General features: G+C 41.0%; 1 protein-coding gene across 8 annotated transcripts in view; it reads left to right on the top strand.

The window, feature by feature from the left end:
• HRH1 (histamine receptor H1) overlaps positions 1-23,600 on the top strand; it is a 266,814-nt gene that overhangs the window by 43,485 nt on the left and 199,729 nt on the right. For 5 of the 8 annotated variants that reach the window (XM_056524284.1, XM_056524283.1, XM_056524276.1 and 2 more), the window contains exon 1: positions 17,354-17,521. The exons of 1 other annotated variant lie outside the window; for it this stretch is intronic. The gene's annotated coding sequence lies outside the window, so the exon portion shown is untranslated. Of the gene's footprint in view, positions 1-12,954; positions 13,060-17,353; positions 17,522-23,215; positions 23,323-23,600 lie in introns of those variants that run through there. 2 more of the 8 variants (XM_056524280.1, XM_056524279.1) reach the window with 2 other exon arrangements.

The following is a 23,600-nucleotide window of genomic DNA, read 5'->3' as shown; positions in this document are numbered from 1 at the left end:
TCACACATAGACATTATACACACATTATACATTACATACACATCACACATAGACAGACATAATACACACATTATACATTACATACACATCACACATAGACATTATACACACATCACACATAGACAGACATAATACACACATTATACATTACATACACATCACACATAGACATCATACACACATTATACATTACATACACATCACACATAGACATTATACACACATTATACATTACATACACATCACACATAGACAGACATCACACACATTATACATTACATCCACATCACACATAGACATCACACATTATACATAGACAGACATCACACACATTATACATTACATACACATCACACATAGACATCACACATTATACATTACATACACATCACACATAGACATCACACATTATACATTACATACACATCACGCATAGACATCACACATTATACATTACATACACATCACGCATAGACATCACACACATTATACATTACATACACATCACACACAGACATCACACATTATACATTACATACACATCACACATAGACATCACACATTATACATTACATACACATCACACACAGACATCACACATTATACATTACATACACATCACAAATTATACATTACATACACATCACACATAGACATCACACATTATACATTACATACACATCACACACAGACATCACACACACATTATACATTACATACACATCACACATAGACATTATACACACATTATACATTACATACACATCACACATAGACAGACATAATACACACATTATACATTACATACACATCACACATAGACATTATACACACATCACACATAGACAGACATAATACACACATTATACATTACATACACATCACACATAGACATCATACACACATTATACATTACATACACATCACACATAGACATCATACACACATTATACATTACATACACATCACACATAGACATCACACACACATTATACATTACATACACATCACACATAGACATCACACATTATACATTACATACACATCACACATAGACATCACACATTATACATTACATACACATCACACATAGACAGACATCACACACATTATACATTACATACACATCACACATAGACATCACACATTATACATTACATACACATCACACATAGACATCACACACATTATACATTACATACACATCACACACAGACATCACACATTATACATTACATACACATCACACATAGACATCACACATTATACATTACATACACATCACACATAGACATCACACATTATACATTACATACACATCACACATAGACATCACACATTATACATTACATACACATCACACACAGACATCACACATTATACATTACATACACATCACAAATTATACATTACATACACATCACACATAGACATCACACATTATACATTACATACACATCACACACAGACATCACACATTATACATTACATACACATCACACATAGACATCACACATTATACATTACAAACACATCACACACAGACATCATACACATATTATACATTACATACACATCACACAAAGACATCATACACACATTATACATTACACACACATCACACACAGACATTATACACACATTATACATTACATACACATCACACATAGACAGACATCATACACACATTATACATTACATACACATCACACATAGACATCACACATTATACATTACATACACATCACACACAGACATCACACATTATACATTACATACACATCACACATAGACAGACATCATACACACATTATACATTACATACACATCACACATAGACATCACACATTATACATTACATACACATCACACATAGACATCACACATTATACATTACATACACATCACAAATAGACATCACACATTATACATTACATACACATCACACATAGACATCACACATTATACATTACATACACATCACACATAGACATCACACATTATACATTACATACACATCACACATAGACATCACACATTATACATTACATACACATCACACATAGACATCACACATTATACATTACATACACATCACACACAGACATCACACATTATACATTACATACACATCACACACAGACATCACACATTATACATTACATACACATCACACACAGACATCACACACAGACATCATACATTACATACACATCACACAGACATTATATATTATATACACATCACACACAGTCATTATACACACATCACACCATACATATACAACCACCCTTCCTGCCGCCGCCTGTATTCTCTGCCTCCTCACCTGAGCCGCCATGAGTGGACATCAGAGCTGTAGTCTCGGCCGGTGTGAGGTTACATGGGTTTGAAAATCTCCCCTCACACCGGACGTCCTCTCCTCTCTCCCCTCCTCTCACACTCTGTGTTTTCCCCGTGCAAACATGCAACCTCCCCGTGGTGGATTAGGTCCTGTGGAGACAGGGGAGGGGGAGGGATAGAGCTGTGTGCGGGGGAGGGGGGAGCTGTGTACCGAGCTGTCTTACGTCCTTTCTCTCACCCTGCTGTGTCTTCTTGTGTAGAGCTGCATCCTCCGGGAGGGGAGATAAGGGGGCTCTGCAGTCAGCTGGAGGCCGCCGCCCCCTCCATACACTCTGAGCGCCGGTGTGAGGTGGAGACTTCCATCGGCTCCTGCGCCTCACACCGGCATTAAAGAAAAATAAGGGAGAAGTCTGTCTGTCCCTGCTCGCCCGATACAGGGCTAAATCTATAAACAATTCACCTGCCCGGCGCCCAAAACTACTTGCCCCGGGCGTCGGGCGATAGAATTTCCACATCCCTGCATACAGCTGTTCATAGGTAAGTGAGTTTCTTTATTTATATCTAATGTTATGTAGAGTTTGTCTCAGCATGTCTACGAATCAAACTGTGTCTGCAAGGGCATAAAAGCTTTCTTTTGTAGGTATGTGAAAAAACTAACAATGCAGCTTGTAGGATTTGAGTTGTAGTGGTAATAAAGTTCCTCCACACACAGTTATAAAGTATATATTTTATTGTATTCATTTTGTTATTGTAAAAAAAATCCCTAATGTATTCGTCACATTTGCATTTTAGTTTAATTAAAACAGCTCATAACTTTTAGCCAATTAAAAAGAACAGCACAGCGCGATATAGTACCAGCAAGAAACAGAGGGTGCAAATGTGCTTGTTCCCCACTTCTTAGAAGTGTCCCCTGACAATAAACCAATCCCAATCAAAGTGTCCCAACAATCAGCTGTAATCTGTCGGGAACTGGCAGTAAGTGTGCAATTTTCCTGCAGCACCACCACAGGGGAAATTAATACACAGTGCACATTGAAATGAATGGAAAGTCTATGAAACACATGACAGAAAAGGTTCAGAGTAATGACAGTCCTGAACAGAGCTAAATTCCGTACTAAGGTACTGTGTATAAAAATGTCTTTTTTAGACTTTACAAACTTTTTAAGCATGCCTGTAACACACTGTCATCTATTATTGCTCAATTCCATGTTTGCCATTTTGTCATGAATGACTGGGGGGACAGGGAGAGTGAGCCCAAAGCTGTCCCTAGTGATACTCTCCCTGCCTACTTGCCCATACACCCTAAGCGGTGAATAGACAAATTGGAGTCGGTCCCTCCCTGCACTACAGTGCATTAGTGTAAAATAAAAAATTACATACATAGTCAGTCACAGGCCAGAAACAGAAACGAAGAACTACCAGACTACCAGATATACCAGACAGGATACAAATACTAAAAGGGCAGAATATAGTGTATTAACAAACAGTTCATAAACCAGATATCAGATAAACAGCAGACATGATAAAATGAACAAGATTAGGTGTGCAACAAGAATACAGCAGAATCCAAGAGACGCAGGGGATGGACGGAAGAACTGAAAGCTAAAACACTAAACTGATCTGGTAACATAAGACACTGTTCACACAGATCACACAGATAACAGACATGAATTTCATAAAAACGGACACAAGAAAACCAAACTCTACAACTTAGAGGAACGCTGGCCAGGATACTAGACAAGATATTTCTAAACAGGATATATTTCAAGATACATGACAGGATAAATTCAAAACCAATCTCCACTATGTGGAGGGACAGGACAGGATTCTCACAGTGTGAACACAGACTAAGCAGAACAGACATACATCCTAAAAACCGACAAATAACACAGACTAAAATCTACAATAAACAAGACTATTTAACCATAGCCACCAGATAAAATCACAAGATGAATACAAGGTGCATGCTCAAGCAGACATAGTGAGAGTATTGCACAAACAGACATCATAGTAGCATTATTGCACAAAATAACCAGCAGCTAGAATGCAGGAGAACTCTGGTTAAGCTAGACCCACCCAAGTTCTTATTCGTTCAGAGCATTAACCCCTTAATGACCACGGACGTAAATGTACGTCCTGGTTTGGCGGTACTTTGTGCACCAGGACGTACATTTACGTCCTGTGTATAATCGTGAGCATCGGAGCGGTGCCCGCATCATACACGGCAGGTTCCGGCTGCTATCAGCAGCCAGGGACCCGCGGGTAACCCCTCAGATGCCGGAAATGCATCTGTGGAAATGCGCATGTTAAAATAGATGATCATCTGTAATGGTGGACGGAGGTCCCCTCACCTGCCTCCATCCGTCTCCTGGCATCTTCTGCTCTGGTCTGAGATCGAGCAGAAGGGAGAAGAAGATAGCCAATAAAACTGATCAGTGCTATGTCCTATGCGGAGCACTGCACAGTATTAGTAATCAAATGATTGCTATAGATAATCCCCTATGGGGACTATTAAAGTGTAGAAAAAAAAAGTTGAAACATGTAAAAAATCCCCTCCCTCAATAAAACTGAAAATTGTCAGTTTTTCCCATTTTACCACCAAAAAGCGTACATTTTTTTTAAATAAACATTTTTGGTATCACCACCAGCGTAAATGTCCTAACTATCAAAATATAATGTTAACCCCTTCCCGCTATTGGACGTATGCATACGTCCAGGCGAATTACACGTTCGCGCAAATGGACGTATGCATACGTCCAAGCGATCTCCTGCTCTGCCGCGGGCAGCGCAGGAGATCGCGGGTGGGACTCAGCTGTCAATCACAGCCGGAGTCCCACCGCAGCTGCCGGGGCCGCGATCGCGCCGGTCCCGGCAGCATTAACCCCATAGATGCCGTGATCAGACTGATCACGGCATCTATGGTGTTTGCAGGGGGAGCGCTCTCCCCCTGCCCATCAATCGCGGCGCCGCGATAAAATAAGGGGGATCGGGGGTGTCCAAGACACCCTCGATCCCCCTTGAAGAGATAGGAGTGAGGTGGCAGGGTTGCCACCCCTCCTATCCCTGCTATTGATCGGCGGAGCGGCCGACCAATAGCAGACTGGGGGCGGGGGGGTTAAAGTTCGGTTCCCCGCGCTATGCCCGCCCATCGGTGTCCGGGCACAGCGGGGGGAACCGTGCAGTAGCGGCGGCGGCGGCGATCACTTACCCGGCGGCGGCGGCGGCTGTGATCACGGCGGCGGTGGAGGTAAGTATGACGCCGCGTGTGCAGAGTCTGTTGCCTAGCAACATCTGCAGGGCGACAGTTTAGAGAGTGGTCTCTAAACTGTCGCCCTCCAGATGTTGCAAAACTACAACTCCCACCATGCCTTGACAGCTGTTTGCTGTGTTGGCATGCTGGGAGTTGTAGTTTTGCAAGATTTAGAGGGGTTCAGGCTAGAGATCACTGACAGTGGTCTCTAAACTGTAGCCCTCCAGATATTACAAAACTACAACTCCCAGCATGCTCAGACAGCAGTTTGCTGTCTTAGCATGCTGAGATTTGTAGTTTTGCAACATCTGGAGGGCCACAGTTTAGAGACCACTGTCAGTGATCTCTAGCCTGAACCCCTCTAAATCTTGCAAAACTACAACTCCCAGCATTCAGGAACAGCAAATGGCTGTCTCGGCATGCTGGGAGTTGTACTTGCGTGCATCCAGCTGTTGCATAACTACATCTCCCAGCATTCTCTTTGGAAATCAGTACATGCTGAGAGTTGTAGTTCTGCAACAGCTGGAGGCACACTGGTTGGGAAATACCAAGTTAGGTAATAGGTTCTATTACCCAACTCAGTATTTTCCAGTGTGCCTCCAGCTGTTGCAAAACTACAACTCCCAGCATGCACGTTCTGTCAGTGCATGCTGGGAGTTGTAGTTTTGCCCCCCCCTCCCATGTGAATGTACAGGTTACATTCACACTGGCGGCGGATTACAGTGAATTCCCTGCTTCAGGTTTGAGCTGCAGCAGCCGCAGCTCAAACTCCTAGCGGGAGACTCAGTGTAATCCGCCGTCAGTGTGAATGTAACCTAAAAACACTACACTACACTAACATAAAATAAAGAGTAAAACACTACATATACACACGTACACTGCCCCCCCCCCCCACCACCACCCCTTCCCCCCCAATAAAAATGAAAAACGTATCCTACAGCAGTGTTTCCAAAACGGAACCTCCAGCTGTTGCAAAACAAAAACTCCCAGCATTTCCGGACAGCCATTGACTGTCCAAGCATGCTGGGAGTTTAGCAACAGCTGGAGGCACCCTGTTTGGGAATCACTGGCTTAGAATACCCCTATGTCCACCCCTATGCAAATCCCTAATTTGGGCCTCAAATGCGCATGGCGCTCTCACTTTGGAGCCCTGGCGTATTTCAAGGCAACAGTTTAGGGCCACATATGGGGTATCGCCGTACTCGGGAGAAATTGGCTAACAAATTTTGGGGGGCTTTTTCTCCTTTTACCCCTTATGAAAAGGTAAAGTTGGGGTCTACACCAGCATGTTAGTGTAAAAAAAAAACATTTTGTACACTAACATACTGGTGTTGCCCCATACTTTAAAATTTCACAAGCGGTAAAAGAAAAAAAGCCTCCAAAATTTGTAACGCATTTTCTCCTGAGGACGGAGATACCCCATATGTGGGCGCAAAGTGTTCTGCGGACGCACAACAAGGCTCAGAAGGGAGAGTGCACCATGTAAATTTGAGGTCTAAATTGGTGATTTTCACAGGGGTGGCTGATTTTACAGTGGTTCTGACATAAGTGCAAAACAATAAATACCCACATGTGACCCCATTTTGGAAACTACACCCCTCACGGAATGTAACAAGGGGTATAGTGAGCATTTACACCCCACAGGTGTCTGACAGATCTTTGAAACAGGGGTCTGTGAAAATGAAAAATAAAATTTTTAATTTACACAGCCCACTGTTCCAAAGATACGTCAAATGCCAGTGGGGTGTAAATTCTCCCTGCACCCCTTATTACCTTCCGTGAGGGGTGTAGTTTTAAAAATGGGGTCACATGTGGGGGGTCCACTGTTCTGGCACCACGGGGGGCTTTGGAAATGCACATGGCCAAATTCTCTCTCCAAAAGCTCAATGATGCTCCTTCTCTTCTGAGCATTGTAGTTCGCCCCCAGTGCACTTCACGTCCACTTATTGGGTATTTCCATACTCAGAAGAGATGGGGTTACAAATTTTGGGGGGTATTTTCTGCTATTATCCCTTGTAAAAATGTAAAATTTGGGGGAAAACAAGCATTTTAGTGTAAAAAAAATATTTTTTTTTTTTTTACATATGCAAAAGTCGTGAAACACCTGTGGGGTATTAAGGTTCACTTTACCCCTTGTTACGTTCCCCAAGGGGTCTAGTTTCCAAAATGGTATGCCATGTGTTTTTTTTTTCTGTCCTGGCACCATAGGTGCTTCCTAAATGCGGCATGCCCCCAGAGCAAAATTTTCTTCCAAAAAGCCAAATGTGACTCCTTCTCTTCTGAGACCTGTAGTGCGCCCGCAGAGCACTTTTCATCCCCATATTGGGTGTCTTCTGAATCGGGAGAAATTGGGCTTCAAATGTTGGGGGGTATTTTCTGCTATTACCTTTTTTAAAAATGTTAAATTTTTGCTAAACCAAGCATTTTTGGTAAAAAAAAAATTATTTTTTTTACATATGCAAAAGTCGTGAAACACCTGTGGGGTATTAAGGTTCACTTTATCCCTTGTTACGTTCCTCAAGGAGTCTAGTTTCCAAAATGGTATGCCATGTCGTTTTTTTTTTGCTGTCCTGGCACCATAGGGGCTTCCTAAATGCGACATGCCCCCCGAGCAAAATTTGCTCTCAAAAAGCCAAATATGACTCCTTCTCTTCTGAGCATTGTAGTTCGCCCGTAATGCACTTCAGGTCAACTTATGGGGTACCTCCATACTCAGAAGAGATGGGGTTACAAATTTTGGGGGGTATTTTCTGCTATTAACCCTTGCAAAAATGTGAAATTTGGGGGGAAACACACATTTTAGTGAAATTTTTTTTTTTTTTTTTTACATATGCAAAAGTCATGAAACACCTGTGGGGTATTAAGGCTCACTTAATTCCTTTTTACTTTCCTCAAGGGGTCTAGTTTCCAAAATGGTATGCCATGTTTTTTTATTTGCTGTTTTGGCACCATAGGGGCTTCCTAAATGCAACATGCCCCCAAAAAACCATTTCAGAAAAACGTACTCTCCAAAATCCCCTTGTCGCTCCTTCGCTTCTGAGCCCTCTACTGCGCCCGCCGAACAATTTACATAGACATATGAGGTATGTGCTTACTCGAGAGAAATTGGGCTACAAATTCAAGTATAAATTTTATCCTTTTACCCCTTGTAAAAATTCAAAAATTGGGTCTACAAGAACATGCAAGTGTAAAAAATGAAGATTTTGAATTTTCTCCTTCACTTTGCTGCTTTTACCGTGAAACACCTAAAGGGTTAAAACACTTACTGAATGTCATTTTGAATACTTTGGGGGGTGCAGTTTTTGTAATGGGGTCATTTATGGGGTATTTCTAATATGAAGACCCTTCAAATCCACTTCAAACCTGAACTGGTCCATGAAAAATAGCGAGTTTGAAAATTTTGTGAAAAATTGTAAAATTGCTGCTGAACTTTGAAGCCCTCTGGTGTCTTCCAAAAGTAAAAACATGTCAATTTTATGATTAAAATATAAAGTAGACATATTGTATATGTGAATCCAAAAAAAATAATATTTGGAATATCAATTTTCCTTACAAACAGAGAGCTTCAAAGTTAGAAAAATGCAAAATTTTCAATTTTTTCATCAAATTTTGGGATTTTTCACCAAGAAAGGATGCAAGTTACCACAAAAATTTACCACTATGTTAAAGTAGAATATGTCACGAAAAAACAATCTCGGAATCAGATTGATAAGTAAAAGCATTCCAGAGTTATTAATGTTTAAAGTGACAGTGGTCAGATGTGCAAAAAAGGGCTGCGTCCTAGAGGTGAAAATGGGCTGTGTCCTTAAGGGGTTAATGATCCCGTACAGTGAACGGCGTAAACGTAAAAAAAAATTAATAAGTCCAAAAATGCAGCTTTTTTGTCCCATTTTATTCCCCAAAAAATGAATAAAACATTATCTAAAAGTTTTATATATGAAAATATGGTATCGCTAAAAGTACAGATGACGGTGCAAAAATGAGCCCTCATACCGCCCCATATACGAAAAAATGAAAAAGTTATAGGTGGTCAAAATAGGGTGATTTTAAATTACTGATTTTGTACAAAAAGTTTTAGATTTTTTTGGGTTCGCCATACATTTTATGGTAAAATGAGAGGTTTCATTACAAAGTACAATTGGTCATGCAAAAAAACAAGCCCTTATATGGGTCTGTAGATGGAAATATAAAACAGTTATGGATTTTAGAAGGCGAGGAGAAAAAAATGAAAACGCAAAAATAAAATTGGCCTCGTCCTTAAGGTCAAAATGGGATTGGTCCTTAAGGGGTTAAAGGGGTCACCATAAGATGATTTTAGTATGTACCTGGCAGACAGTAATGGACATGCTTAGGAAGGATTTGTGCTTGTCTTGGGGCTAAATGGCTATGTTGTGAGATTACATTAATACTGTGGCTAGCTTTTTGTGAACTGGTATTTCCTGTTTGACTTTTCTTTTTTTGACTACAAATCCCATAATTCCATTTTCCTCCCTCCCACACATCAGCCACCCCACCCATTGAAATATAAATGAGCTGCATCCATTCAAAAAGACCTGTGGTTTTCAATCAGGGTGCCTACAGCTGTTGCATTAGTTGCAGATTGATCTTTCTCCCACGAAGCGATCCCTCCACCCATTGAAGCAGACAGGCTCCCTGTCATCAGCTGATTAGTGAGTCAGGTCTCCGCCACATTGCAACCTGGGAAAAAATCTGAGACAACATTCATTTTGTATGCTGTTAAAAATAAATATTGGGGTGAAAATCACATAAGAATTGTGAGAAAACCGTCACACACAGGTAAAGACACTATATTATGATGTGGTGTCCGGTACAGGACATGGTCCTGTACCCTTCCTAAGTCCCCTCAGGAAGAGTCCTGTACCCTTCCTAAGTCCCCTCAGGAAGAGTCCCTGCAGTCCATAGGGCTCTCCTGCAGGGCTCACCCCTTGCTCACTTTCTATAAATGCATTGTAAATGTATTGTACATATTGTTCTTTGTATATAAAGTTGTACAAATGTACAGGACTTTCCTGGGTCATGTGATCTACTATCATGTGATGTACCCAGAGTTCCCTGGGTACAGGACCTAGAGGCTTTGCAACCAATGGGCTTTAGTCCAGCCTCCTTAGTATATAAGGGGCTGTAGTCTCTCAGTTAGCTCTCTTCTCTCTTAGTTTCTGGCTACAAAGCAAGCATCTACTAAATTCATCTCATCTAGGCCAAAGCCTAAAGAACCTGCAGCCACTTCAAAACGTGAGTTATCAAGCTCTATCTACAATTCTAGTGATTACTATTCAACTTAAGTATACAATTAGTAGCACAGTGGCCTGCATAAATCTCAATACGACAAGTGCCAGCAAGCCTACGAGGTATCCTGCATCCCGGTTGCCTCTAGAGAAACTGCATAAATGTAAAGATTGTTTCCAAAGAAGTTTATGTAAAGTTCCAGTCATCTCAATTCCTGCTGTGGAAATTCCTTTATTGCCTGCTGTTTTTGGGTTTGTTGTCGGCAGGACCGTATCAGAAAACAACTACATCCTGGCATCACGAATAATCAGGGGTTAATAACACCTTACCCCACAGAGTTCATACCACCAGACCCTGCTACACCATTGCAACACCCTGGCACCACAATGAACTACACAAACTTTACAGCCCCTGTAGCATAGTCAAATAAAAAAAAAAAAAATCTGCAATACCCCTTTAACTATTCCCTATCCATAAAAATGAGAAGCAGTGCAGCACTCCATAAAGTGAAAAAATAGTGAATTTATTCCATCAAAAAAGTGTAACAATTAGCAGCGACGTTCCGATCCTCTCCAGGATCTTTTTCAAGCTTGAAAAAGATTCTGGAGAGGATAGAAATGTCGCTGCTAATTGTTACACTTTTTTGATGCAATAAATTCACTATTTTTTCACTTTATGGAGTGCTGCACTGCTTCTCATTTCTATGGATATGAAGGAATTTATGGACTGATTTTGTTTACAGTAGCCTGCACCCTTCACTTTATTAAATTTTTTTTGCCAAGAGTGCTGTTGTATCTATTGCTTTTGCCTATTCCCTATCCAGGGAGAATAGCAAACTGCTCAGAACAAACCAGTGTGTGAAAACACACCCAAACAGAAAAATACAAAAGCAAATAAATTGACATTACCAGGGGCAGACTGACAACACTCAGGGCCCCCCGGAACAAATAAAGCAAGGGCCCCCAGTCATCCCCTGGCCACACCTCTGCCCCACCCCTATTCGGACATGAACCTGATTGGTGATGTCTGGCATTAGCAGAGGGAGTGGGAGCAGGCACAATGCTTACATTTATGCCTTGTGTCCTTAGGGCTCATTTACCTGAATGGATCAGCAGCGTATTGGACCCATGGACACATTGGACCCTACAGTGCTGCCTCCATCTGTGTCTGCTCATAGCGGCAATCCGCATCTACGAACAGACACGCTTTTATGTGCATGTTTGCCGTGCACATGCGCAGTATACTCACACGCATCGCGGCTGCTCTCGGCCTAGCTCAGGGAACAGGAGGAGCGGCTGTGATTTGTGCGAGTATACTGCGCATGCGCGCGGCGAACATGCACCTCGAAGTGCGTCTGCTCGTAGCAGTGGATTGCCGCTATGAGCAGACACTGTAGGGTCCATTGCCGGCGGATCCGCAGTGTAAAATACGCTGCGGAACCGTCCGTGTGAATAAGCACTTGGGGTATGTTCACACGTACAGGTTCTGCTGCATATTTTCTGTAGCTTATTTTGCAACCTATTACAGCTAATGGCTTCCAAAGTCAGCTGCATAAAATATGCAGGAAAAATATGCATCAGATCCTGTACATGTGGATGTACCCTTAAGGCGTTAATGATAAATAAACAAGCAGTGTGCTCACATGTTGTCACCCCAGTGGGGTCACTTTCCGTCCTCCACTGTCCACAGGTCACCAACAAGTCACATTACCAGAACAATTTTTAGAAAAATTGCGGCAAAAATGGGCAGTTTTACAGCGATTTCGAAAAATTGCAGTAAAACTGCACCATTTTTGCCGCGTTTTCCCCCCAAAAAATTTCTGGTAATGTGACCTGTTGGTGACCTGTGGAGACTGGAAGAGGGAAAGTGACCCCACTGGGCTGCTACTTTAAACCGCCCCCCCCAGCCCCAGGTTATACTGCTGGTCAGAGGGGAGAGAGGCAGGACACAGGGATATCACTCGACCCTCTGTGTTCCTGGGAGGCCTGTCAGCTCTCAGCCCCCATCCTCTTCCTGTGCTGGGGGCGGAGCCAACAAACAGGTCCTTTTCATCCCTGCTCTGCTGCCTGTTTCTGCTAATGATAGGCTGAGCAGGAGCTGCGCAGGGATATTTATATAGAGAGAGACATCACATGAAAGTAGCGCTTTACTGGATCCCCAGCAGCTGCAGTGGGCCCCTTTACCTGGCCAGGCCTTCAAACCATGGCCGAATGGACCGGCCGGTAAGTCCGCCCCTGGACATTACACATTTTCTCCCAGATTGACCAGTATTTTCCAATCAGGGCTCCCCCCAGCTGTTGCAAAACTACAATTTCCCCATGGGAGATGTTTAGACTACCAAAGGCTGTCTGGGCATGCTGGGAGCTATAGTTTTGCAACAGCCAGAGTTACACTGGTTAGGAAACACTGATATAGACATTTCAGTTCCACTAAAGCACTGATGGATATGACAAGTGGCAGGTTATTGTTCTATGCCACCCTTCTAAAAACAATACAGATGGGTGGAATTTTGCAAACCCTGTGCAGACGAAAAGTTCACCAGTTACCCATAGAAACCAATCAGATTGCTTCTTTAATTTTTGAAAAGGACTCTGAAAAATAAAAGAAATGATCAGATTGGTTGCTACGGGCAACTGTTTCACTTTTCCTTTGCACAAGTCTTTTCTTTTACAAAGTGTCTAATACAGTGTACCTTCCCTGGTTCCTGCTGCCTGTGTCCATCATACACATTTAAAAATATACCACTATTATAATGACAGGAAGCTGATCATATATATATATATATATATATATATATATATATATATATATTGTACATTTATTTTTTAAGTAGATTTTATTTATTTTTACTTTATCATTTATTTAATTATCATTTTTGTTTTAATACAAAAAAAAAGGGGTGGCAACCTAAAATGAAGACTGTCTCCCATCAATTGCCCAAAGGCATCTGGCCTGATCCAGCTCTACTATTAGCCATAAAGCCATTGGCTTCTATGTAGATGGCCCTTCTAGTACATGGTTCTTGCTTTCATGCTGTCTACGGATGCTAAAAGCTAAATCTGCACAGCAAATTGTAAGGAAATCCTAATTTGATAAAAAATATTATTTAACCTAACAATTTTCAGGTAAAACATCCCTCTGAGAGCCTTCATTATTCTTACTGGAGCAGTGGTTGTCACAGCACTAAGGTCCTTCATTATTCTTACTGGAGCAGTGGTTGTCACAGCACTAAGGTCCTTCATTATTCTTACTGGAGCAGTGGTTGTTACAGCACTAAGGTCATTCACAACATAACTATATTTACACATAATAGGAGTAAATGAGAAGCATATCCTCCCACTCATACCTCCGGCTGATCCGACGCATTAATAGCATATTATTGCATTCATTTTGCTTCTACATTTGCTACATTTTATAGTATCATGGTTAAGAAGAGAAGACGCTTACCAAGATTGAATCCAAGACAAATGACATACCAGCAACCGATAGATCATAGAAAATATTTGATACATCTACTTTTCATGGGAACAAGGTCATAGTGTGATAAATTAAATGTTAATACATCCTGCCAATTCACTGAAGGTTATGTATGCAGGAATCCATCACAGACTCCAATGTATGCAGTTGTTATCTACATTATGTCCAGAAACGGGAAAAAAAAAAAAAAAAAATATATATATATATATATATATATATATATATATATATTAGAATAAATCTAAATAAATCAAAGCATGTCTCCATTTATTCTGAGAAAAAAAAAAGATTGCTATGATTCTTGTCTTTTAATATTTCAAAGATTTTTATTAGTATAACTGGTGTCGCAGCATACACTAAGAATCATTGTGCGATGGTTTGACCACAATTGTAAGAAAACTGGTATAGTATAAAGAAGAATACAAAGTAATGTGGCACTCCACTTGAGTGAATAATTAGAAGATTTTTTATTTATGAAATCCAATGAACATAGTGATGTTTTGGTCAATTCAGATCTTTATCCGACTGGATTGCTGCGAAGGAAAGGAGTCAAGGGTAAATAGCGGTCAGGTGCTGTGCTGTAAGTAAGGTGATTAGCGACCATAGTCACAAGGAGATACATATATATATATATATATATATATATATATATATATACCTATATACCTCCTTGCAACTATGGTCGCTATACACCTTTCTTAAAGCATAGTACCTGACCACTATTTACCCTTGTCTCCTTTCCTTCGCAGCAATCCAGTCTGATAAAGATCTGAATTGACCAAAACATCACTATGTTCATTGGATTTCATAAATAAAAAATCTTCTAATTATTCACTCAAGTAGAGTGCCACATTACTTTGTATTCTTGTCTATACGGTTTGGGACCCTAAACTGAGCACCCTCGCCTACAGAAAGTGCCATATTCATTACATGGTATAATAAAAAGTAGTCAGGGTTCAAGCTCAGAATCTGCCCAGGCTGTTTTTGATCTTTTGTATATTTGTTCATTTCCAGTTAATTAAACTTTTCTCCCGCGTATAGTTAATAAGTATCTGAATTACTTACAATGGTGTCCCTAATATCAGCCGCTTATTCAACTGTGTAAGGATTATTGCTTATGGTCACATTGCATTTATAAAAGAATATCTCTGTACATTTGGAACCTGATGGAGGTCATACAATAGAATATGGAGGCTCTAATACAGGAGTGGGAAACCTGTTTTTTGCCAAGAGACATTTGGATATTTATAAGATCATTTGTGGGTCATGAAAAATCATCAACCTAAAAATTAGCCACTAAATTTGGTCAAACATTCAATTAGCTTACTCTCAATGTAATGGCTGGAACTGCTTCTCTTTGGTGAGGCATGGGATGTCAGCTGTGATTGATTGTTATTATACGTAACTGCTTTTTAAGGTTTGCATCTGTCATTCTTTGTATAGTTCGCTCCTGTAGGTATCTTGCCCATTTAGGTAAGACCCAGAGGATTAAAAAAAAAAAAAAAGCACATACTAACCATGTATACCCCTTAGTTATCGCAGCATCTTCCTGCAGCCACTAGAGGCTGGGAGCACCTTCAGGATGTACAGGATAAATCACTCTTTGTGCATCCCAGAGAAGTCCCTAACCTCTAGGGGTTTCAGGCATGAAACTGACTGCATCCTTAGGCCACAGGTGTCCTAGCTTGTCCTGTCATCATCGTCCTCACCAAAATGCTGCAGCATTACAGGTGGGGCAGATAGAATGATGCTGTGGGCCTTATAAAGCCTGTGGACCAGATGTTCTTCACCCCTCTTCTAAGGAGTCCTGCAGACTGGCATACAAGCTTACAGATGTTCATGAGTGTATACCACAGTATATATATACCACAGTATATACATGTTGCATTGTGAGGCATTGATAGATGTGCAGTATTATGAACATATTATGAGCATATTCCCCAAAAAATAACAATTCTGGAGCATGTTTTTTGTAGCTGTGCCATTTCTCTGTTTTTCTAAATAAAAATGTATGCCCAAATAGCCAATAGGGCAGCTGATGAAGTGTCCTACACTCTCTGGCGCTGTCATCTTGGATTGGATGGTCTTCGACAGCATAGAAACATGCCTCGAACTGGTAATACTCAATTGGCTATTTAGTTACATATTACTAGTAAAATAACAGAGCTACATACTCTAATCAGTAAAAAAAAAAATCTAGGTTATACATTTACTTTATAGGGGTTATCCAGGAAAAACCTTTTTCTTATATATCAACTGGCTCCAGAAAGTTAAACAGATTTGTAAATTACTTCTATTAAAAAAATCTTAATCCTTTCAGTACTTCTGAGCTGCTGAAGTAGAGTTGTTCTTTTCTGTCTAAGGGCTCTCTGATGATACCTGTCTCGGCAACTGTCCAGAGTAGAAGCAAATCCCCATAGCAAACCTCTTCTATTCTGTGCAGTTCCCGAGACAAGCAGAGACATCAGCAGAGAGCACTGTTGCCAGACAGAAAAGAACAACTCAAATTCAGCAGCTTATAATTATTGGAAGGATTGAGATTTTTTAATAGAAGTATTTAAAAATCTGTTCAACTTTCTGGAGCCAATTGATATATACATATAAAGTTTTTTCCTGGAATACCCCTTTAAAGTGTCCCTGTCATAAAAAAAAATATTAACATGTCACAGAAACATGTCAAATGTTTTTATCTGTCAGAGACCCCAATGATCAGGAGAACGAGTAAGGATATGCGATGATATCCTGATCAACGACTCTCTGCAATTTTTGTATCGCTGTTCCATTATAAGTCTATGGGACAGCCACAAAAAGTTCACTAATTTGGCGAGTAAAGTCTGAGATTAAAGTGTGCTACTGTGCGTTTATCCCCACTCATTCTACTGGTCAGTGGGGATCTCAGCACCTAGCGCTTTTACAGTAAGATTCTCTTTGTTGCCCATAGCAACCAATCACAGCTCAGCTTTCATTTCTCATATCGCTCTAGTAAAATGAAAGCTCTGATTGGTTTCTATGGGCAACAAAGGGAATCTTTCTGTAAAAAGCTAGGTGCTGAGACCCCCTCATTATGGTCACTTGTTTATGTACGGAGGTACCGAAGGATGTAGCAGAGGAATAGTCACTCAAGTAGTAGGTAAGGGCTGGCAGATAGAAGAGATGGACAACAGGTCAGACGAGTGGAGTTCACTCAGAGTTATGTCACCAGCACAGGTAAGAGCAGGTAGTGAAGGAAGAAATGGTAAAAAAAAATTGTACGCCCGGTCAATTACAGGAGAAGTAGATACAAGAACACCTTTACTATTCACTATAATGCCGAATGTTTATTGCTTAGACCTAGATAACAGCATAATACCCAACCGACAAGTCCCCCAGGGTACGTAGTAGGACACTACTTAGCTTTGTTTTTCTAATCCTGGATAACCTTTTTAAATCTTCGAACATATTGCACATATCAAGTACTTAGAACAGTTCTGGAACTGTCAATCTTGAAACACCAAATGTTAAAGTAAAGTGTCTACGTCACTCATTCTCAGAATCAACATTCAATTTAGCTTGAAGATGATAGGCAATTTGAAATATACTATATAAATAGCAACATGCAAATGTAGGTCTTTAGCTCGCATTGTTGCCGCACCCTCCCCCATTATAGCAATCCTGAGACCCTTTCATTTAGATACCTTGTTATACCTATAAAAGCTTTCATCTTCTGTGTCAAAATGAGAAGCTGCAGAGAACAAGAACATGTTTTTAAAAGAATGTCAGGAAGGATAATTTTATTCAAAACATATGTCCAGCATTGAACATCATTTTTGTTTTTGTTTAAACAAGTTGTCCAGGGAAGTAAGTAGCCAGGCTTATCTGAAAAATCATTACTCACCTGTCGGATCCCCTGCTGCAAACATTCTGATGGTGCCTTGTTGCCAATGCTCACCACTTCCTAAAATATCTCAATACAGGGGGGTGCACCCTCATCCAACCACTGGCCGCAGCGGTGACTATCTCAGTGACTGGGTCGGTGGCCACCTCCTTTGCGTCAAGATGGTGAGCATTAGGGACCATCACACACCAAATGGCCCTAAGGCTGGAAAATGGGGTACAATACTAATATTATCCCAAGCCCCCATTGGTTTGAATAAAGGACTGCAGGGTATAAACCCACTTTACTCAAAAGTTACACCAAGGTAACAATCACAAGATCACAGCCCCCATGTAACATTCCCTCACAAGTCACAGCATCCATAGCCACTCTAAGAACCAGAAGCTGCCATGTAGGCGATGGCTGTCATGCTGGGTCATTCCTGAGCCTTCCCATCATGACACAGCAGTATGGCTCAGGCGAACAGAGAACTATTCAAACTGCAGAGTTTCAATGGGCATTGTGGAACCCTTTTTTTTAGCTGTATGTGTGCAGATCGACGGTGCACTGGGTAAAATGAACCAGGGGGCTACAAGAAGGTCAAGTTACAGTATCAAGCTGAGCTATGGTTGGCAGCTCCCATGCACCATACCTTGGGCAGCAACATATGGGTCTAGCATAGGGCATTTAGAAAAGCAGATGCTAATACTGTGCAACGTATCTGCCTGTTAGTAAAGGGTAATTTGTCTCTCTTGTCATAGGGAGGGGTGGCTTTATAATTCTGGGTAAATCTAGAATCATGCTCACTTCAAATAGCATATTAATCCAAAAATTCAGGAACATTTTCCAAAACTATTTGTTTTATATTCTTGTGCTGCATTCAATATTCTGCAAAGTTCAATCTCTGCTGACATTTCTAAGCATTCTCTGCTGGCTCAGAGCTTTCTCCTTTTTTATTTAAATGTTTTTGAAGATGGGGAAATCTTCTTTTCTCTAGACATACCGTATATACTCGAGTATAAGCTGACCCGAATATAAACCGAGGCTCCTAATTTCACCCCAAAAGCCCAGGAAAATGTATTGACTCGACTATAAGCCTAGGGTGGGAAATACATCATCCCCCCATGTCATCATCCAGACCCCCGTCATCATCCAGACCCCCGTCAACATCCCCCCCCTTCATCATCACCGCCTGTCAATCCCTTCATCAGTGGTCTTCAACCTGCGGACCTCCAGATGTTGCAAAACTACAACTCCCAACATGCCCGGACAGCCATCGGCTTTCCGGGCATGCTGGGAGTTGTAATTTTGGAACCTCTGGAGGTCCGCAGGTTGAAGACCACTGCAACCTTCGTCATCATCCAGACCCCCGGACTAGTGACGTTGCCTTGACGACAACGCACAGGGACGTTCATGCACGTTCCTGTGCGTCGTCATCAAGGCAACTTCACTATTCCGGGGCAGGCCCGGAGAGCGGAGAAGAATGCCCCCCTGGTGAAAATGGACACTTCGGAATGAAGTGGCCTGGACCAGCTCACCCTAACGTCCCACCGAGGGGAGGTGAGTAGAAAACTAAAGGGGGGGGGGGTCTGGATGATGACAAAGGCCACAGTGGTCTTCAACCTGCGGACCTCCAGAGGTTTCAAAACGACAACTCCCAGCATGCCCGGACAGCAGATGCCTGTCCGGGCATGCTGGGAATTGTAGTTTTGCAACCTCTGGAGGTCCGCAGGTTGAAGACCACTGAGAAGGGATTGACAGGCGGAGAGTTCACTTAAGTATAACCAGAGAAAAATTGTGCTGAAAAACTCGGCTTATACTCGAGTATATACGGTAGTGACTTTTGGTTTGTTTAAGGTCACCTATGCAGGATCATAAGACAGGTCTCTGCACTGTCCTTTGCTATAGTTATGCATAGTGATTAGATTCCTCCTAACACTCATTTTGACACATCCAAAATAAATATTCCTAAATATGGTAACCCTTCTTTTAGTTCTACAATCCACCCAGTTCCTTAATTACTTGATTGTCCTTCTCTACATCTGTGCCATTCAGAATAGGGGATAAGTAGCTAACAAGGAGGTTCTGACCATGGGGGCCCCAGCAAACTCAAGAACAGGCACCTCGGCTTGCATGATTCTCTGCTCCATTCTGAGGTGAGACTCAGGGGGCCATTCCATTCTGAGATCAGACACTTATCCTCTATTCTATGGATATTGAAAGTAACAATACCCTTACAAACATTCAAGCCACCGGAGCCCACTTATAGTTACAGTGAAGCTTCCTCACCCAACTTTATTAGTAGGTCTTGGAGTGTGACATCCCCCATCACTTAGCAGACCCTGAATTCCCTGTCCCTTACACAAACTGTAGCTCTGCTTCCTGCATGTTCCCTCTGCACAACTTTAATCTCTGCATGCCCCTTACACAGCTCTGCTACCTTCATCTGTAAGTCAATACAATCGCAATGCAAAATTTATATATCTATATCTATCTATATATATATATATATATATATATATATATATATATAGAAGGAGATTTATTATTTTTCAAACATATGGCTTTTATATGACATTTTTTTTTTAACTTACTTTTGCTTACACGCGACCTATTTATCAAATAGTCGCACGACCTTGATAAATAAATCGCAAGTAAGCAAAACTCGGGAAACCCGCTTACAAAAGCATTTTTTAAAGCAAAAAAGTTTTCCCTTATGTTGATAGCCCTAGTTCTTTATCTACCCTTTATTACCAGTAGCGTTGATAGAGCGTGAAGGGGAGGGGGGATGGGGGGGGGATGCACTGCACCGGGTGACACCCTGACTAGCCTGCCTGGCACTAAATAGCTGCACTCCAACTATCCGGCAACAACCATCCACCCTCCTCAGAAATGAAAAAATATTAAAAACATACTATGCCTTACCATGAATATCCATACTCTGGAGGCTTTTCTGTTTAATATTGAGCCTAGATTTGGTGACGTTGGTGGGCGGAGTCTTGCGTTGCTGCGCTGAGGCTGGAAGGAAGACAGCACAGCAAAAAACAGGCACATAAACAATAGTGAAGCCACAAAAACAAAAAAAAACGGAAACGGCTCGGTACGTTACCCACCCCAAAATGTGCATGAAGCTATATTACTATGGATGTTTCTGTTTTTTTAAGGAAAACTTTTTGTGCCACATATGGGTTATTTACGTAGTCTGTAAAAATTCTTACACAATTATTTTGAGCCTTATTCTATTTTAATACAACATTCATTTTAAAATTTCGTGGGTACGCCAGAATGTATGTGTCCTACAATTAACAAGGTGTGCAGTGTGTATTTTCAACCTTAAAATGAATAGTTATTAGTTATATAGTTAATTTTTTCTATAATTAACATTAACATTAATGTAGTAGCTTTATTTCATCAGGCAGAACAAGAACAGTTGTTAAAGTGGGTGTTAATGTCCTTTTCTGCAGACGTATGCACTTTCTATAAGCCAGGTTGGACCTGGAATACATAGGCGACTTTTAAATGGAGATGCGACTTTTTTTCTTCATAAATAGCAACTATCGCATTTGATAAATACATGACCACTGCAAAGTAAAAATAAAAAATTGCTACGTGAGCAGATTTAAGAAACGTGTTTTGGAATAAGCAAAAATCAAAAAGTCGTAGCATGTATAGGAAAGTTGCACGTGCGCAAGTACGTACAACTTTTTTACGCAAAAAAAAAAATCTACTACGGAGCTTGATAAATCTTTTTCTTAATGTTTTACTTAAACACTTTTTGGCCTATAATGTCCATCTGTGCTAAATCTAACCTTTCACATAAGGATGGGAAGTCTGAGATGTTTTAGAATATAGTAGCATTTGAGATATTCCAAATATGCACGAAAGAACTTACTGTTGACAGACGTGTGCAGTACAGTGGTCCCTCAAGTTACAATATTAATTGGTTCCAGGACGACCATTGTATGTTGAGACCATAACTCTATGGAAACCTGGTAATTGGTTCTGAAGCCCCAAAATGTCATCCAAAAATAGGAAAAAGTGAGAATTAAAGAAAAATAAGTAGAGAACTAATAAAGATGTAGCAAGTCCTTACATATAAAAGTAAGAGAGCTGCTAGGAGCTGTAAATCACTGTCTATGTCAGTGTTTCCCAAGCAGGGAGCCTCCAGCTGTTGCAAAACTACAACTCCCAGCATGCCCGGACAGCCAAAGGCTGTCCGGGCATGCTGGGAGTTGTAGTTTTGCAACAGCTGGGGGCACCCTGCTTGTGAAGCACTGGTCTATGTAGAGGGCAGGAGCTTCTTCGGGGTCCTGTACAGTGCACGCAATGTCCTAAAAAAAAGTAACATGGTGTCCAAACGAGCAGCTAACCCTGGCCCAAAGAGTAGTACAGAACATGTGGTACCACCCTGTACTGTAGGGGGCGCTACCAGACACCAGTCAGTGCATACGCTTCAGTAATACAGGAGTTTTACCAGTGAATGCCCATTCTGGTTGGTCAGTTCATTGACAAGTTTCACAGATCTGGACTGTCCGTAGCATTGTATGTTGAGTCTTGTTTCAACTTACAATGGTCCAGAAAAGACCATTGTATGTTGAAACTATTGTCTGTCGAGGCCATTGTAAGTTGAGGGATGACTGTACAGGTCAGGGTGACTTCTCGAGTGAATGACTTTAATAATAAAGTTCTGAGAGTACAGAGGTCCGTATCATTTTTCACCACAACAGAAGACAACTATGTATGTACTCTATATCACATCTGTCACATATAAAAAAAATATCCATTGAATATAAATTTCTCAGTGTCAGTTTTTCTATTAAGAACATGATAGCAGCCAAGTCTATCACTCACTTGGTACATCACTTTCCTGTATGAATAATAATGCAGAATGATGCAGAACGCTGAGTACTGGCCTGTGGATGTCTCCTCTTTACAGTTCATTCCAAACCCAGCACGTTCTGTCATTCACTAAAATATACAATAAGAAATGAAAGTCTACGCTCCACTGCTAGTTCATCTCCTTCTCCTTCCCTCAGATGTCTCCCATCCTTGACCTGATTCTAATCTAGACAGTCACCCAGCATCCACTCTCCTGTGTTTCCGGCCCCGCTCCTATATCTGCCAGCTTTGTGTGACAGATCAGATCTCAGACTAAGTACAAACACATTATCAGTATCTGTCACTGACTCCTCTATAGGAGCATTTCCCTGTATATAGAGTTTGCCAAATGTCAAGATCTACAGTGACTGCAAATGTAATTGTCTACTGTCAAATTCCAACCCAGAATAGACATCTTTCCTTTATATCTAAGTTTCTCATCACATAAATGTGTAGAATTATAGTGTTACTTCCACTGTTTATTAGTATATTTTGTATTATAGTACTTTAATGGTTTCCAAAAAAAAACATGCATTAAGATCTTGATGATCAAAA

The sequence above is a fragment of the Hyla sarda genome, chromosome 6 (assembly GCF_029499605.1).
Source record: "Hyla sarda isolate aHylSar1 chromosome 6, aHylSar1.hap1, whole genome shotgun sequence".
Taxonomy (NCBI): domain Eukaryota; kingdom Metazoa; phylum Chordata; class Amphibia; order Anura; family Hylidae; genus Hyla; species Hyla sarda.
The sequence above is the reverse complement of the archived record's forward strand: the minus strand, read 5'-3'. Positions and strand labels throughout refer to the sequence as shown.